Here is a 19,143-nt window from a genome sequence, read left to right on the forward strand (position 1 = left end):
ATGTCAGGCGGGATCGAACTCACAACTTTTTAGTTTGAAATATATATCAATTATTACTGAGTTATGTTCGCTTTAACTTTACTGACCATGTTTAATTGATCTAAAAATTGTAAATGGTATCTATTAAGTTTCTAAGATTATGTTGGGTAAAATAACGATTTTTTGTTTTAAAAATATTGAAAATATGGGATTTTCTTGACGTTTGGTGAGCAATTTTAGAAAATAAATTGCATACAATCTAGAAGTATCGGCTTATTTTTAAAAAGATCTCAAACACATTTTCGACATTTTAGAAACTGAATTGATAATTCATTGGTTTTTATTTTGTCTATACTATATTAAAAAAGAACAATCCTAAAAATATATATATATTTTTTACTAATACGACTCTCTCTCAATTTCTAAATTACTACGCATTAGACTGGATTATTTTTGTACAATTTTACTACTTTCATAATTTTTAGAACTTTTAGTTAATATGTAAAACTATTTAATTATATGAAATATATTTATATATATTAATGAAATTTTAACATCCACATAATTTTCAAATATTTTCAGATTTTAAGTTTTGAAACTTAAAAATGCATTTAATTACATTAAAAATATAAAATTTTTAATAAATATAATATTTCATGTCATCAATTTATTTCATTTTCTATTTAAAAAAAATAATATACGTAAAACATCATTATAAATTAATACAAATTCAAATTTAATTTTTAAATGTGCTACCAAATATATATTCGAAAATACTGAAAATATTTTAATTGAATTCTTTGTATTCAAATTTCTGTTTTTAGATAATTAACCAACGCACCCTAAGTTTTTAGTATTGTGTTTAATAAATCCTTAAACTTAGAAAAATACATAAATAAATAAAAATAAAAATAAATTTTTGACATGTCTCATCAACTTCTAATTTGGTATTTGATAAATCATTCAATCTTCAATTTTGTGTCTAATGGATCTCTAATTTATGTGGCACTAAGCTCAAGAACCTATTAAACTCAAAATTTAAAGTTTAAGAATTTATTAGACAATTTTTTAAAAGTTATATAGGATCTATTAGATATTAGATACAACATTTAAAGGTCTAACTATTTTTTTTATATGTCAATTATCGTTGAGTTATGCTCGTTTTGGTCATTTGATATTAATTTATTAATTTAGATATAAGTTTTAACATTAAACTTATAATTTAACTTTAATTTATTAATTTAGACGAATATTAAAAATTTTTTCTTTTGAGTTTGATGAAATATAAGATTTTAAACATGTATTAAATATTTGTCAAATATTGATATTTCTTATTGATATTTTCATATATCAAAGATATGACAAAAAATGAAAAAGGCTAATAATGAAAAACGCTAACAAAATATTACTAATGAGAACAAAAATACTAACATCATATGGGTTTTTAACTTACATATTGTGAAATTATTATTTATAAATTTAAATAATTTCTACGAATTCTCTAATTATCTTGAATTTTTATGAATATCCATACACGTTGATATTGACATTTTATCAATATTTTCATTGACATTTTCATACCATTGAAGTCATTTACATTAACATTTAAAGTCCTTTTTTTAAATGATATATTATGGTAATTTAAAAAAAAAAAGCCCATTTGAGTTTTTTTTCGGTACAAAGAAGAAAATAAGAGGTTTTTGGTTCGCACGTTTGAAAGGGTTTATTAAACCTGAGTTTATTAAGTACGAGTTATTGAGTCTGTATTTGTTAAGTTTGTGTTTGGTTGCGAAGAAAATTGGTCTGTTAAGTCTGAGCTACTTTTAAGTGTTTTTTTTTTTTTAAGAAGTGCTACTTAAGTGTATTAAAACTTATGGGTAGATTTTGAATTTATATTAAATAATAGATAGTTCGTATATTAATTATTTGATTGAAATAATTAAAATTAAATTAAAAATTTTCTTTTCTTATGAAATTAGGGAAGTGTAGTTTTCAATACCAATAAAAAAAATTAATACATTTATTTGCTTCATTTTTTTACCACAAAATAAGTGTTATCAATAGTTTATTTCTTTCTATACTAACTAAATTTATTTACTGATTACCATCAAAATTTCCATTAAACTTTCTCTAACCCCTTTATTTTTGCCTGTCTCCTTTAGAATCTATTTCGATTCTTCATTCAGATCTAGTTTAGTTATTGAGACAATTAAAAACTAAATCACAAGCTTCTGATAAAAAACGAGCAGTTCTAGTAAGATTTATAATATGAATACCTTTACGTTTTGCAGAGATATAAGGTGCCATTCTAGGATTCCATTTCCTAGTACCATGACCAAAATGAACTCATCCAATAATAAATATTCCTTTTTAGGTGGTCTACGAGCTGCTGCTCAATCAATTAGTTATGAAATACCATTAACTCTATGTGTATTATCAATATCTCTACGTGTGATTCGTTGAGACATAAACTTCTACCACTTTTTTTTGAGAGACTCCCGCCGTATGAAAGCAATACTCTAACCACTGAGTTAAGTAGGTCATTTATCATCACAAAGAAAAACAAATGGGCCCTATCACATCGATAGATTATAAATCTTTAACTCTTTTTTTTCTTGTTTACATAACCAATACATTTGTTTAACAAGTTAACACATTTTAAATAATAATTATTTAAAAGTTACTAACTTCAACACAAATTAACCAAAATAGTTAAAGTATAAAATATATTTCTTTAATTAATTATACTAATTTGACCTTTACATTCTACTAGTAAAAAGAATTTGATAAAATTAATGTATGGATTTAGAGAAATGAACTTATTAGATTATGTCACAGGTGTGTTGGCTTTGAATTTAAAATAAAATAGTTTAGATTATTTATATATATCTAATTAAAAATGTAATAATATTTATTTAGTAACTAATATTTTGAGTATGAATAATTTATTTTTAATATATTTATTAATCTAAATTTTTTTTTGAATAATTATGGTGTGAAGTAAATATTTAATTAGTTTTGTTATTGATTTAGTAAATATTTTTTTGAAGTATGTGTATATAAATTATTGCATATATTGTTTAAAAAGAATTATTACATATAAATTTATCATTTTAATTTCTCTAAAACATGAAGTTTATAACAGCTATAAATGAAATTGTTAGGTTGGTTTTTTGTGAAAGTTGACATATAAGTTTAAGAAAATTGAATTAAGTTCCACCGATCGAATTAACTTGATTTGGCTAAAATCTAAAGTTTTCAATTTTAGCTTTCACTCGTATAGTTTACGATTAAAAAAATTTGTCGATATATGAATTAATAATTTATTACATGCAATTTTAATTAAATTCATTTACTTATTTATTATTAAAATTATAATTAATTAATTTTTTTTACCCAACAAATATATTTTATTAAAAAATTAATACATTCTGGAAGATAGATAAAATATAAAATATGTATTGTAGCAATTCAAAAGAGTAATGATAACCCCTGCTTCCATTTACTTTAATCCAAAGCATATTCAAAATTAAAATAAATAAAAAGGGACCCAATTTAAATTCTTTTGCTAAAAAGACAAGAGTTTATATCATGATTATGAAAATGGAATCCTTTTACTTTAATCCATCTAGAAACTTAGGAAAAGAAAAAAAGACCCCCCAAGTCAATTATATACTAATATACAAATTAATTTTTTACATGGGTTCAATTAACTTAATTTTGATAAAGTTCAATATCCAGATTCATGTACCTGATTATTACATGATTAACAAAAAAAAATCTAGCTAGGATTTAGGAGTCATATCATATTATTTATTCCACATCACTTTCCTTTTTTTGTTAATTCAAAATTTAAGGCTAATAAGATGAGACTAATTATGGTTCATTTAACTAGTTATTATTACAACAGAGGGACATGGGTCTGAAGGAATTATAAAAATGACACAAAAAGAAATATGTATATATTTATAATTTTACGAAATAACCTAAATTACAAATTTATACCATCATGTGGGTACTTTGTGACTTTTTTATTTTATTTTTTGATAAAAAAAATTAATGATCATATTTTCACGAATACATATTTGTTTTATACTTTAGTGTAATTTCCGCTTAAAAAAAGAAAGCACTTGGACTTGAGAATTGATTGGCAGCTAGAGTCTTTGACTTTTGCAATTGTTGTAATAATTTGGAAGTATTTATATTTGTTTTTAAAAGGAAAAAAAATTATTTTAATTAACTCAAATCAGACGTAACCCAATCGTATTTGTTTGGGAAGAAATTAAATTATATTATCCTTTTGGGGTGCCTGCCAACCTTATGCATGTCAAATCTTAGGTCAAGTCATTTTTTTCAAGCCTACCAAATCCATTTTCACTTTCTTTTAGTCTTGTTTTATCCTAGGTCCAAATCTTGGACATGTGTCATTGCGAAATGTAAAATTCTCACGGAAATGCATGATTTGGGAAGGAACCAAATAACACGTTAGTAAAATGTGATGTTTCGATGAAATGATACTGGAGTGTGTTATCATTTTGAAATAAGAATATTATGAAATCTATGAAAATATAAAAGAATATCCAGTTAAAAACAATATTAAAGAATCGTGGTAGATACTATTTGTACCAATGGTGTTTATATTTTTTTCGTCAATTTCCATCCACTAGAGATTTTCATAGGTGGTGTTAGTATATTTGACCATCCATGTTGGTTATTCATAGGGATGCTCAATTTTGAAAGTTAGGATAACTTCAAATCCTAGGAATATATCAAAGTTTTCGTACATGGATTGCACATCTCTATTCTATATTGAATATCGAAATGTGTGTTTAAAAAAATTAGAGAGAAATGTTTGACAATCTTACTAAAAGAGAAAGTTTTAGGCGTAACATATTGAAAATTAAATAGACAGGTATAGAACGTTTGGATCATACTCTGTTGAGTTGTAGCTGAGTTTTGGAGGATAAAAAAAAGGAAAGATGCTGAAAAAAGTAAGAGAAAGATGTGGCATTGGAAGCATAGTGAAAATCAATTGAATCTGCCCATCTACTTTGTATCAATATACATCATCTCTTGCCTAACAACAAAAAGTCAGACAAAAAAAATCCTTAATTTGCCCAATTTGATCAACTCCTTTTCAAACAATATTTGCTCCTCAACATCAATCAACTTATTTTTTTGTCCCATGAGACAATAGTTGGGGAAAAAAAGGTCCAAATATAATTAAGGACTAAAATCACAATGTGAAAACTTTAAAATTACATTTAAAACTTAGAAAAGAAAAGCCATTATCCATCCTATATAGTCAAAAGTTAATAACCAAAGCTGACTAGTCAAGAGTGAAAGAATATTTGAATGGCTATAAAAATACAATCATTAAAAAAGCAACTCTTTCTTATTTATATAATAAAAATTATTAGATCACGTGTGATACAAGAAAATTGATGTGATTTTTTTTTATAAATATATAGTTTTATTGTGTTCTTCAAAAAAAAAAATGGCTTTCAAGTTTCAACCCACCGTTCAACAAAAAGTGGTATCTGATTATTCAAATGCATAGATTTCCACGCAAGTTCCTTTTTTGCTCTAATTAATAATAGAGTAAAAGCAAAGTTGAATTCTATCCTTTTAACTTATTTAATTCTATGTTATCCTCAAAAGGAAAAAAAAATCAACTTCTCACATTAATTAAAGATTTGAGGGGAAATAAAAAATAAACAAACAAATAAATAAAGATTTGAGGGCAGAATGTCTGGGGTTTCTTATTTAATTGTTCCTCTGCTTATTTCCTTGTAAAAAAAAAAAAAAAATTTGGTTTCTTTTTTTCTTTTTCTTTTTCTTTTTTTTTACGACCATATAGAAGTATCTAACCTTCCTTATGAGTGGAAATCTAATTCATTTTGTCTTTTTTCCTTGCATAAAAACCAGCTCACTTTTTAAGTTAGCAATAAAAAAGTGGCACTTTTCCAAAGAATTCACCATGACATATCTGATCTATTGCATAAATTATAAAAAAAATGGATATAATTTTTGTCATTTTGATGATATTGTTTAAAAGAAGTTATTCTATGTGCTTGTATTAGATGCATCATCCAAATTTAAATAACTTATTGATATAAATCTCAGTTATAAATTTATTTCATTTTGGTCTTTGAATTAGAAAATTCTTGAATTTTAAAGAATAACTATTTTGATCCTCAAAGAAATGAGGAGATGTTTCAAATTGAGTTATGCTTGTATTTGATAATCTCATATATATTTTAGTTTCTAAACTTTTTAAAATAATAATCATTTTTGTCCTTATTATTATTCATCCACCCAATATTTGTCTCAACCAATTTATATATAGCTTCAATATATGTTGATGTCAATATATTAATACACATATTTAAACCCCCGATATTCATATGCTAAATAATTAACAACAATATAGCGACTAGAATTAAAATAATAAATTTTAATAGTTAAGAAATTAAAATATACATTTTAAAAGTCTAGGGGTCAAAACTAAAATAAATTTGAGAGTGGAAGAGTAAAATAGATATTTTAATTTTCGAGGGAACCAAAATAGACTAATTTCAAACTTGAGAAATCAATTTGAGATTTAAATCAAACATCTCCCTACTAAAGACTTTGTTGTGTGATTTGATAAAAAAAATTCCTATACTACGGTCATTTATGGTGTGCCACGTCAGCATCCTTCGAAAATTATGAAAGTTCCACCGAAATTAAAGAATTTTTTATAATTGAAAAATTGTGTGTACAAAGGGATTATGGAGGGAGCAGACACTCTGGTAGTACTTTTGAAATTCTCTAAAGGATGATGTGGCAACAGGTAGGAGAGGGAAACTGGCAGTTTTGCTTCTTGTCTCCTCCCAAGGGAAAAATAATGAAGAAGGACTGCTGACGTGTTAAATAATTCAGAGTACTTTGAAGGGGAAATGTAACGAAGAGTTGAAAATTAATTAAAAAAAATTCCACTTATTTAAATCCATTGCCACGTACGTTGGATATACAGATGATTCTTTTTTAATTTTTTGGCTGCTTTTAAAATTTACATTATATAATTTTTGTGTAATTGGATCAATCCAAATAGTCAAAACCAAGGAAGAATGGACTGATCTCTAACAATTTTGATGGGTAGTGGGTAAATTAAAAAGAATCTAATTAGATTTCCATTTCAAATCTGTCATTATCACAAATTAATTATTATGTTTAAAAATTCATCCTTTTAATACATAATAAATACATGTTATTCCTCAAAATTTGGTTGTTTATTATTTTTTTTAGACGTGAAAAAACAAATCTCTATTTCTAAAATAACATGAAAAATGATATAATCAAAGAAAATCAAGAAAACAAATAAGTGATGAAAGTGCACAAAAGAGTTGGTGAAATTGCTTTATTTAAAATATGAAATGATTTGTGAAAGAGGCAGAGAAAGAGAATGGTCCTATTTTTGGATTTTTCTAGGAAGTTTCATTATGGAAAAATAAATTAAAAAAAAAAAAAGCCATTTGAAAGATGCCTTCCATTCCACTGTTAATAATTTTAGAATGGTCATTTTCTGCCCTCTCCCTTTCTTGTTGGAGGAAAGTTAAAAATAAATCTATCAATTTTTGGGCTTCAAGGGGGTCTGTATTTGGATCATTAACACACACATCTGAAGATCTTTTTCAATGTTTTTGAGAAAGGGCAATGATTTTTTATAATAAAAAAAGAAAATGAGTTCTAGAAGAGGGGTTTTCTTGGAACAAAATGAGTAATTTGAAGGGTCAATATCATTTAGGCTGTGTTTGGTTTGTATTGTAGGTTGTAATAATGACTAATATATATATAGCATAGCATATAGGCAGCAAATTTGGATTATTTATGGGCTCATTTCACATGAAACTAGATGCTACTTTATGCCCGTTTTTGCAAAAAGAAAAAAAAAAGGTAGAGCAAGAGACGTGAGGAATATGCATTTGGTAAACTACATCACTGTCTACAATTGTTTCAAATTTTCAGTCCTTTGGAAATAAAAAGTAGTTACAATGCCCAAACATGTTATACTTTAATCCGTCCAGACTTTTGTAATGATATGATATTTTGTCGACTTGAAGACTAATAAAAATAACGTTATCTTTATTTGTATAAAACGAACATTTTCTCGCTTCTAGTTGAATATGAGACCATATTTGCATTGCCAACACTATTTTTATCTCTTCTTTCATTACGTGGTCCTTTCTCAATCTAAAAATATTTAGTTTTAGTCCATCTTCTTTCATGTGTTATGTCGTTTTAGTCTCTAAATTTGACGTAAAATTAAACCCTTTTAAATTCTTATTGTTAATTTTTTTAACTAATCATTTAATAAGAATCCATATTCGTTCAATAATTCCACATGGAACCCACTATGTCAAACTTCAAATCCTTATCCACAAAGACGCCTACTAATCATGTAAGTGATGAAAAATATGTTTATGTCTGGTTTAACTTTAAATAATTAGTCTTTGAACTTAGTTGGTAAGTAATGGATCTTTTGAAATTACAAAGTGTCTAATAAACCTCTAAACGTTCAATTGAGTATCCAGTAGATCCAAGAATTTCAAAAAGCATCTTATAGGACATGATCTTCCAATTTTATGTCTAATAACAATTAAAAAAGAGTTGTTGATTGTCGAATAGGTCAGTAATCTATCAGATACAAAATTGAAAGCTTAGTAGTAAATTAGACACCTTTTAAAATTCAAATTCAGAAATAAAGTAGACACAACTTTGAATGTGTTCAAAACGAAATTTATAATAAATGAAGAAATAAATCTCGGGCTCTTTCTTTCACACTACTAACCCCAAGGAGTTTCAACATGCTGATACTTCCAGTTTCGTCGAGCCTTAATCTTGTAGTCTTCCTTTTATTGTGGGTTAAATTGGATGAATTTATCAAATCAATGTTAAGAATCAATAGTCTGGACAAAACTAAAGCCATGAAGAGAGTTCCTACATCCGGAAAAAGTTGCATTTTTGATCCCTAGAGGACACCTATTCATAACAAAGTGCATCAAGTCGATTGCAACTTATGCTAAGACTAATGTTTTGCAATTTTGAAACGATAATTTGCGTGGAGTTCAAACTTAGTTAAGAAGCAGATAAAATATTGATTTAAACGAGAATTTTTAACTTATGCTAAGATTAATGTTTTGCAAGTTTGAAAGGATAATTTGCGTGAAGTTCAGACTTAATTAAGAAGCAGATAAAATATTAATTTAAACGAGAATTTTTATGTGGGACATGAAAAAGTTCAAGACCAAATCATTAATAGTATTTTTAAGATAAAGTTTGGAGATAAAAATAAAATATTTAAAAAATAGCGATTAAAATAAGATAAATATTAAAATAAAAATGGAAAGAAAAAAAATGTAATAGAGTGAGAGGGAGTGATTGAAAAAGTTTAGAATGTGTTTCAGTTGAGGATCACATGCTCCCTCTCAACTGTCACTAGCTCTAATTTCCCCCATCAATACAACTTGTCCACATGAACTGAACACAAAATGCCACGTCATACACCAACAGTTCACACGTGTGCAATCAATACAAAAATAGGAAAGGAAATAAAATGAGGTCATCGGCTGACGTCATCGCTTTCCTTCTCGACTTTGACCTGGCCCGGCCAAGTGGCAAGTGGCCACCATTGTTTTCCAAACCCCAATTGACCCACGTGTTCCAATTAAACCTTCTAGGCTCCCTTCCCTTGCCTTGCTGTATCGTATCTCCCAAGAAAACCAATTTTCCATTTTTTTAATTAACCCACAAATCTTAATTAACATTAAATAAACTATTTCAAGTCTCGTCTCACCGTTAGAATTCCCATGTCTATTTCACTTCAGTCTCTAAACTTTTAACATGTAATTATTTAGGCCGCATCAAAATTTTTCTCACTCAATACTCATCTTAGTTAATTTATGTAGCTTATATGTCTATGATTGGATAGAAATTTAAAAACAATAGATTCAATAAAAAATAATTGTATTACAAATTTATCTAAAATATTAATAATTAATTATTAACATACATGTATAAAATTTGTATAATTTTTATTTTATAATATTTTATAATTAAGACTAATATATTTTAATGTCAAACCGAACATAGTTTAAATGGTTAAAGTACTTATCTCTGACCTTTGGTTATGAGTTTGAATCCCCACAACCACATGTTCTACTAAAAAACAACTAACATATTTTAATTTCAACAGAAATAAAATGAATTTATAACAATACAATAATTTGTATTTATCAAAATTTTTTAAATCTTATTTAATATAATTTTATATTTTAAAATTCCGAATTTGAAATCAATACACTGAAACATACAAATAAAAATGTTATAGAATGATTTGAAAACAAGAAAAAAGTTTTTAAAATCTTATTTAATGTAATTTTATATTTTAAAATTTTGAATTTAAAATCAATACACTAAAACATACAAATAAAAATGTTATACAATGATCTGAAAAATAAGAAACAAATATAAATTTACGTATCAAACAAGAAAATTAAATCCTCTTGAAACCTTTTTTGGTATAGAAATTGGAGATTTCAAGCTTATGATCTTGATTATAGATATATGTTAATTACCGCTCAACTCATGTCGAATAAATCATCTTGAAACTATTACTAACTAAAAAGAAAGGTTTTGGTTTTATTATTAATCTTTTTCTTTTTGTTTCCAAATAATTTTCCATTTGGTATATTTAAAGCCAATGGAGCCTTTCTCTTCTCCCCTGTCCAGAAAATAAAAAACAGAGTAGCCGCCTCCTTCTTCAATTCTTCTTAATTTGTTTATGGATTCTCCATACTTTCACTCCCAAAATTCCGATTTCTCGCCGGAATCTTCCTTCGGCTCCTTCGATTCATTCCGATGGGACAGATTCGGATCAAACGACAACTCTCTGCCCTTCGACAAGAGTGATTCCGGCGAAATGCTCCTCCACAGCCTGATCTCCGGAGCCGCCGAGTACCCGCCTGAGGAAACCCTCCGGCAGACGCCGATCAAGGAGGAGGAGGTCGATTCGCCCGGAGAAGAAGAGCCCCACAAGCCAAAATCGTACAGGGGCGTCCGCCGGCGGCCGTGGGGGAAATTCGCGGCGGAGATTAGGGACTCGACGAGGCACGGGATTCGGGTTTGGCTCGGGACCTTCGACAGCGCCGAGGCGGCGGCTTTGGCTTACGATCAAGCGGCTTTCTCGATGCGGGGCTCCGCCGCGGTTCTGAATTTTCCGGTGGAGAGAGTTCAGGAGTCGTTGAAAGAGATGGAGATGATCGACGCCGCCGCCGACGGCGATGGCGGATCTCCGGTGGTGGCCCTGAAGAGAAAACACTCGATGAGGAAGAAATTCACGAGAAGAAAGAGCAAAGAGAGAGATGGGATTGGGAAAATGGAGAATAATGTGGTGGTGTTGGAAGATCTTGGCCCCGATTTTTTGGAAGAACTTTTGGAGTCGTCGGAGAATCTCCGGCCATGGTGAATAATCCGGACAAATTATTGGAGGAAGCCGCCATGAGAGAGAAACTCATCGAAATTCCACCATTTTTGTTTCGGGGACGACAAATTATTTGAAGGGTCGAAACAATGTGACAAGTAATTTTACATCATTTGAAGTGATTTTTCGATTTCAACAACCTATTCTCTTTATCTCATAGTTTGTTTACAATTTTCCCCATGTAATATGACCATAGATTACTGCCATTATAATTAGTTAATATGGTAGATTTCGTTTAATTTTTTCCTTGCCCTTTTTAAGCAAGAGAAAAAAAAACAAACAAAATCTGTTTTTTTTTTTTTTTTGGGTTTGATTTTCATGTAATTACGTTAATTATGTAAACCTATTTTGCTTGAACTATATCTCTGTCAATTAGCTTTTTAATCTATTTGATTAACGTAATTAAGATTAATATTCATTTAAAAAATCTGAGCAGAAGGGTAACGGAAATAAATCAATCATTCTCATTGATTTCAAAAATATCACAAAAGTAGGAAGTTGTTGGCTTTTATTCTTTAATGTAACTTGTTTGTTTGGTCCTTCAATTCAAACATAAAAATCATAGGTTACAATTATTTATTGCTTAATTAGTTGAATTGATTTTTTAAAATATATTAAGAATTCTTGATTATTGCATACACCAGCTTAGCGCACATTTTGTTCTTTTGTTAGAGAGAGTTTTCAATACTCATCTCGTTGAACTAAAAGAGAGAGAGGAGAAAAAAGGAGTTATGGATTATTATTTATAAAATATTTATTTTTAAATAGGATAGAAACTACTTTTAAAATAGCATAGCTGACCATATATATATAAATTAAAAACATAATTTCATAAGCATTTCATTTTAGTGTTCTGTTTTCTAAAATTATGATTTGTTTTTTAACCATTTTTTCTAGAGTGTTTTCCTTCTTGTAAATCCGACGTAAAAAAGGATTCTATCGCCTTGTTTCGACAACTTTAACTTTGATTTTAAAGATATTTTGTTAAAGTAGACAACAAAAAAAAATAAATACATATATAGAAGTAGTACTTATAAGCAAAAGTTTTCAAATATATTAAAAACAAACAACAAAAGGGTTATTAAAAAGACCTTAAACAAATTTTATTCTTATTATTTTGATAAATGCACTTTTGAACTTCTAACGTTACTATAATTAAACTCTAATAACACTAATCAAATATAATTACGAGAGGTTTAATTTGAGAAAATTTTTATTGCATTTTATTCTAGTAAACGTACCTTAGTTATTAATGGTTTTATAATTTTGTTGATAAAGTTTTCTAAATAAAATTTGGTTCGTGATGAAGTGGATGATTATTTAATTTCCATACATTAAAAAGCTTTTTAGCCTTTTTTTTGGTTGAGTTTACTAGTATTTATACTTTAGAAAATGTTAATAATCTCATGAACGTTCAATTATGTTCTTAAAAAATATCTTTTCGTCAACTTTGTTACTCTAACATTTATGCTACCTTACCTACACATATTTGAAGTTGACCAATCGTATAATTCTTAAATAATATAGTATATCATGTAAGTATTAAACAATTTCAATCTAATAACAACATTTATTAGGCATAAAATTGAAATTTAGGATTTTATATGAGGATTTTTAAGTACATGAATTACATAATTTATTAAAATGGCATGCATATCACTTAGTCACGTGGAACTTGAATCTACGTTAAAGTTGAGTCGGGTCAAAAAGTCAAAGTCAAAGAAGTGGTCAAATTTCCAACGAACTCATCATTAAACACACATTTACAATTCAATAAGCAAATTGGGTTGTTTATTTAATTCTTTTATTTTCTATTTATGAAGCTTTTTCTTCACTCATTTATTCTAATTGGAATGTGGAATAAGTTCATAATGCTAAGCTTTATGGTTAATTAGGGTTGGTAAATGATATCATCAATTTCGAGGTTTCAAATTCTACATGTAGCTAATGGTGGATAAAATAGTAATTTGATTCTTATAATAATTTGATTCAACTTACTTGTTACTCAAATAATTTTACAAATCAATTTTAATTTTCTTAAGATAAGATCTAAAAGAGTTTGGTAACTGGGTCTTGATTTTTCAAATTATATTATTCTTTAACAAATAAAATCCATTGGCAAGTTGTTAACTCAGTAGCCAAGGATTCCTTAAATTAGGATGATTTTTAAAATTCAATTTTTTCTTCCATCCCATTTATCAAAATAACTTTTATGATATGATGATGAGTAAAAAGAATTATTATAAATTTCAAAAGTGGTCAAAGTCAAGGAAAGACAGCACTGAGAAATACGATTTATTCAATTACTTTGACCATTTGGATCTGTTGGTACATTCAAACTCTCTCTCAATTAAAATTGATAAAACTTTTTGCAATTTGAGCAATTGTACTATTCATGTTCTAAACTGGGCCCCAAAAGTACGAAGCCCATTTTATGTTTCGGTCTGTCGGCCCAATTTTCTCTGTTGTATCTCAAACTGAGCCCAATGAATTTTATATGGAATTCGCTCAATTTTCAGAAAAATTTAATTTTTATCCGTAATTTGACAAGGTTAATAAATTTTTACTCAGAACTTTCACTTTTATATATTGAAGGTTAGAATCGAATATTTTGTTATACTCGATTACATTCACTTATTAATTTAATTTTAATAAGAGAAAGTAACGAAAAAAATCTTCCAAATTTGCTAATTTCACTGAAAGTCAAGTAATAACCAACGAAAACACAAAATTGAGCGCACAATAATTATTTAATATTAACTATTAAAAAAATCTCTCAAAATTCACCCATTTTAACAAAAATTCAGCTGTAATATTTTGTAACATTTTATACACAACCAATTTAAGCATGCCTCTAATATGACAATCTACATTCAATGGCAACTTCCTATACTTGAAAGGGTGTTTTGCTTTTAGAATTGGTGAAAGATTTAGCATCCAAAGTAGGGGTGTGGGTCGGTTTCTGTACAAAACCGACCCGACCCAAAAGCAGTCGGTTTGTACTCGGTTCGGGTTCGTTCGGGTCGGTTTCTTTTGGTTTTTTTTTTTTAAATCTCATTCCTTAAAAACCTAAACCCTAGCACCTGTTGAAAGAAACATGCAGATTTGAACGGAAAAAAAATACTTTCTTTATTTAAAAATCTATAAGAGATCTTGCAAACCAAAAAAATTTCTCCTTCCTCAATCTTCTTTTTTGGAATTCCATCAGATATTACAAACCATTTCTTTGAAAATCCAACAAATCTTACAACCCCAAATATGCAAATTTGAAAGAAAAATCTTTTTCGAAAACCCAATAGATCTTGCAAACCCACATACATACAAATTTTGAAAAAAAAAATCTACTTCTTTGAAAATTCAGCAGATATTGTAAAACCCAAACATGCAATTTTGAAAAAAAAAAAAAAAATCTTCCTTAAAAACCTACCATATCACAAGCAGATTTTATAAACACAGATCTCAAAAATCAGAAGCTAAGAAAATCTACGGAAGTTAAAAAAGAAAAGAGAGGTAGTAAAAATGGGTCATCGCCACCTGTTCCGATCGCTACCATCGGCCTAGGTCGCCACCTCTTGTTCCAATCACTGCCGCTGTTGGCCTAAGAGAGGGAGGGGGAGAGAGAAGTACGAAAGATGAGGGAGGTGACACAGGAAATTGAATAGTTATTTAGGTTAAAATATAAGATTTCGGTTTTATTCAGTTAAACCGAATCCAACCGACAGTGAAAATCATCTGAATCGACCCGACCCGACCTTATTCAGTTCGGTTCGATTTTTCGAGTCGGTTCGGTTATTTACACCCCTAATCCAAAGTGGGATGTGTTATATATCATCCTCGAAGTTCACTTCATTATAATATATGATATCAACCAAGACATTAGAAAAATTTTATAATTACAGACTAATAATCTCTTATTTTATTTCTAGGATAATATTGACATACCGTTGGTAAAAGTGGCACATAAGTTTCTCCTCATCATAAGTTTTATAAATTATGATCATATATATATACAACAAAATCATAAACTCTACACCATTTGATATATTTTTCACACATGGGATATATATTTGTAAAAATTAGAAACAACAGATAGAGCAAAGCCAAAGCCAACATAGTCCGGTCGGTCCGAGATTGGTGTAATTTTGTTCTTTTTGACTTAGATTTATGAAATTTGGACTTTTCTATTAAATTAAATCTGGGTATTTATGAAATCGTTTTTTCCTAAACGATTTATGAGATCATTTTTTCCTTAATTATGTAATTTTGATCATCTTTTTAAATTAAATCTATGCAATCTTGGCCTAAATTCAAGAAATTTTCATTTTATTTTAAATTAAATCCGAATATTTATGAAATCTTGGGTGTGAGATTATGCAAATTTCAATATTAGATGATTTTTTACCCACTCAATTAACTAATTTCCATTTTTAACATTAATTTTTCGAAGTTAAAAAATTTGATTTTCACATTAAACGATTTTTTCAATTAGATTTTTTTGACTCATTCAATTAGTTTAGATTCTTCGTACTAAAAAAAAGAAAATTAGTTTAAATTCTTCAAATTCATAACGAGAGTATTTTTTGAGATTCAAACCAAATGGTGTTTTCGTAACTACACATTAAAATTTCAATATGGGAGGTGTCAAGTTTTTTGTAAATGGGTCAAAAATCCTAATTTCCTTAGATTTTTTAGGTTTCAGAGGAGTGGTTGGTGGGATGATATTTAGAGAAAAATATGAAAATTGGTTAAAAATTAGAATGAAGGGGTATGTTAAGAAGGGATCAAAAATCCGAATCTATAATAAAATGGGTCAAAATCCCTAATTTCCAGTGAAAAAAGTTTTATAGAAGAGAAAGAGATAGATTAAGAAGGTATAAGAAAGTTGAAACTACTAATTTTTACTTATATTTAAAGACAGAAACAATAATGAAAAGGAAAAAAAAAAACAATAAACTAAATTAATACTCTGGAAATCAAAAGAAAAAAAAACAATAACACGAATAAAATTGATAGTCTCGTGTCGCTGATGGGGATGACTGCGACAATTTCTGGTTGGTTTCTAAGGACCTGTTTGATAACACTTTGTTTTTTGTTTCTCATTTTTTGGGAACATTCTCACAATTGTATATAAATTTTAGTAACAATAAAAATAAGTTTTCTTATTTTAAATTTGTTCCAAAACATAAATAAAAACATTATTTTATCATACATGAATTCTTGAAACTATGTAACACATTTTTCTTCCTTAAAAATAAAGAAACATAAACAAAAAACAGAACGTTACCAAACGATTCCTAAAAAACTTCATGTCTATTGTTCTATCAATGGAGACGTGGATAGAAATTGAACACAAAAAGGAATATGAAATATGTAACCACAGGGGAAGAAAGAAATGAGCCATATTTATAGAGAGAAAAGATGGGCCTACGCCACCAAATCTATAGGAAAGAAGAAAAATAAACTATATATTTATGACAATTAACATAGCATTAATAAACTAAACATTTATTTGTTAGGTAGCCATCTTAAGGTGATTTTGTTTCATCATTTTCAGTTAATTACATTACATTATATATATGAGCCTCATCATCTTTCTAATTTATTTTCTTCTCTCTTCTTATGTTATCTCATTTTTTTCCACGGTCCATTACCCTCCGTTTGGAACTAGAATTTGCAAAGATTTTCAAATCATAAATGATTTTGAAATCATTTCATGTGTCTGTTTGGAAAGAAAAAGAATGAGTTTGAAATTAGATATGAAATCACGTTCTAAATCCGAAAATTTTCCATTTCAAATAGTTCAGATTTGTCAGGATTTGAAATAAAAAAGTATCTTATTTCAAATTTACCCTAAATTCAAATAATCTTCAAACATGAGTTCATAAGCAAATAGTCATTCAACTAAATTACTTTTTTTCTCGACTCTCTTCTACAAATATTTTTCGAATTATTGTTCAAGCAAAATAAAATTTTTATATATTTAAAATTTCTCTTTAGTATTTTTTAAAACATTTTTTAATTCTTTTTTAAAGTTTCCTCTTGTATTTTTGTTTGTGAGGTTTTTTCTTCAAAGATGTTAAAAAAGAAAATTAAGCAGGTAAGAGGTTGCATTAGAAGAAAAAACTAATCATATGAATTATTTTTGTTCACCTTTGAAATAATTCTGACTTTTAAGTTTTTTCAAGTATTTGTTTACAAGTTTTTTCTTTTTTAATCTTATTGACAAGGTTTAATTTAATACCTTGATTTGATTAAATGATTTCATTTTTACATGTGGTTGACATTACTATTTCATATTAAAATATTATATTATTATTAATATAATATTATACTAAATTATAAGGGCATAATAATAAAATGATATACTTTTTTTCATTTCTGGTGAACATCCAGACAAGAAATTTTACTTTTAATTATTTGAATTTCATTTGGTTCCAAATGTAATTAGAAATTTTAAATCATTTCCATTATTCAAAATGTTGAAATTTAAAATCATTTCTCACCCATTCCAAACGCTAAACCGAGCGATTTTATTTTGCACTTTTTAATTTTCAGTTTTAGAAATAAATATTATTTAAAAAGCATGATTCGCTAATTCTCAATTTCCTTTTTGGGTGGGATGGAGGGAGGTAGAGTAGGATTCTACAAAAGAAAAAAAATAAAAAAACAAAAAAACAAAATCGTATCTGATGAGTGATGAATTTAAATATACAAAGTGCTAAAAATGAGAGAGAAAAAAAAAGAAAACAATAATAATGGGGTGAGAGAAAAAAAAGAAAAAAAAGGGGTGAGAGAAAAAAAAGAAAAAAAATAATGGGGTGAGAGAAAAAAAAAAAAAAAAAATAATGGGGTGAGAGAAAAAAAAGAAAAAATAATGGGGTGAGAAAAAAAAAAGAAAAAAAAATAATGGGCGAGAGAAAAGAAAAGAAAAAAATAATGGGAGAAAGAAAAAAAAAAAAATAATGGGGCGAAGGAAAAGAAAAGAAAAAAAATAATGGGGCGAGAGAAAAAAAAAGAAAAAAAATAATGGGGCGAGAGAAAAAAAAAGAAAAAAAATAATGGGGTGAGAGGAAAAAAAAGAAAAAAATAATGGCGTGAGAGAAAAAAAAGAAAAAAATAATGGGGTGAGAGAAAAAAAAAGAAAAAAAATAATGGGGTGAGAGAAAAAAAAAGAAAAAAAATAATGGGGTGAGAGAAAAAAAAAGGAAAATAATAATGGGGTGAGAGAGGCTCGAACTCTCGACCTCAGGATTTCTCTATATGCTATGAGACCTACGCGCTAGCCAACTGCGCCACCACCCCATTTGATAATTTTTCAACTTGTAATTATATATAATAACGTATATTTTATATGGATGTTGGAACTTTAATGTTGAGTTTTATTTTTTTATTTTATAAATTCATATTGGTCCAAACTTTGAAAGTAACTATTTTAGTTTTTAAATTTTAAAACAATTATTATTTTGGTCTTTTTATTAGTTTGCTATTAATTGTTTAAATAGACTAATAATAATGTGTTTATCATAAAAAAAAGACTAATAAAAATAGAAAAAGAAGATATTTATTTTTTATTTTCTTACCCACTTATAAATGATGATTTTTCTATCTCATTTGAAGCAACTCTAAGCTCTTATAAATTT

General features: G+C 27.5%; 1 non-coding gene and 1 pseudogene across 1 annotated transcript; one reads left to right on the forward strand and one right to left on the reverse strand.

The window, feature by feature from the left end:
* Positions 1-10,702: 10,702 nt before the first annotated feature.
* On the forward strand, positions 10,703-11,742 carry LOC148207837 (ethylene-response factor C3 pseudogene; annotated as a pseudogene).
* A 6,977-nt stretch (positions 11,743-18,719) lies between these two features.
* TRNAM-CAU (transfer RNA methionine (anticodon CAU)) lies at positions 18,720-18,805 on the reverse strand. The gene is given in 2 exon segments: positions 18,720-18,755; positions 18,768-18,805. It is a non-coding gene; the product is annotated as a tRNA-Met (tRNA).
* Positions 18,806-19,143: the final 338 nt, after the last annotated feature.

The sequence above is a fragment of the Momordica charantia genome, unplaced genomic scaffold (genome assembly GCF_013281855.1).
Source record: "Momordica charantia cultivar OHB3-1 unplaced genomic scaffold, Mcharantia_2.0 BLBB01000054.1, whole genome shotgun sequence".
NCBI lineage: Eukaryota > Viridiplantae > Streptophyta > Magnoliopsida > Cucurbitales > Cucurbitaceae > Momordica > Momordica charantia.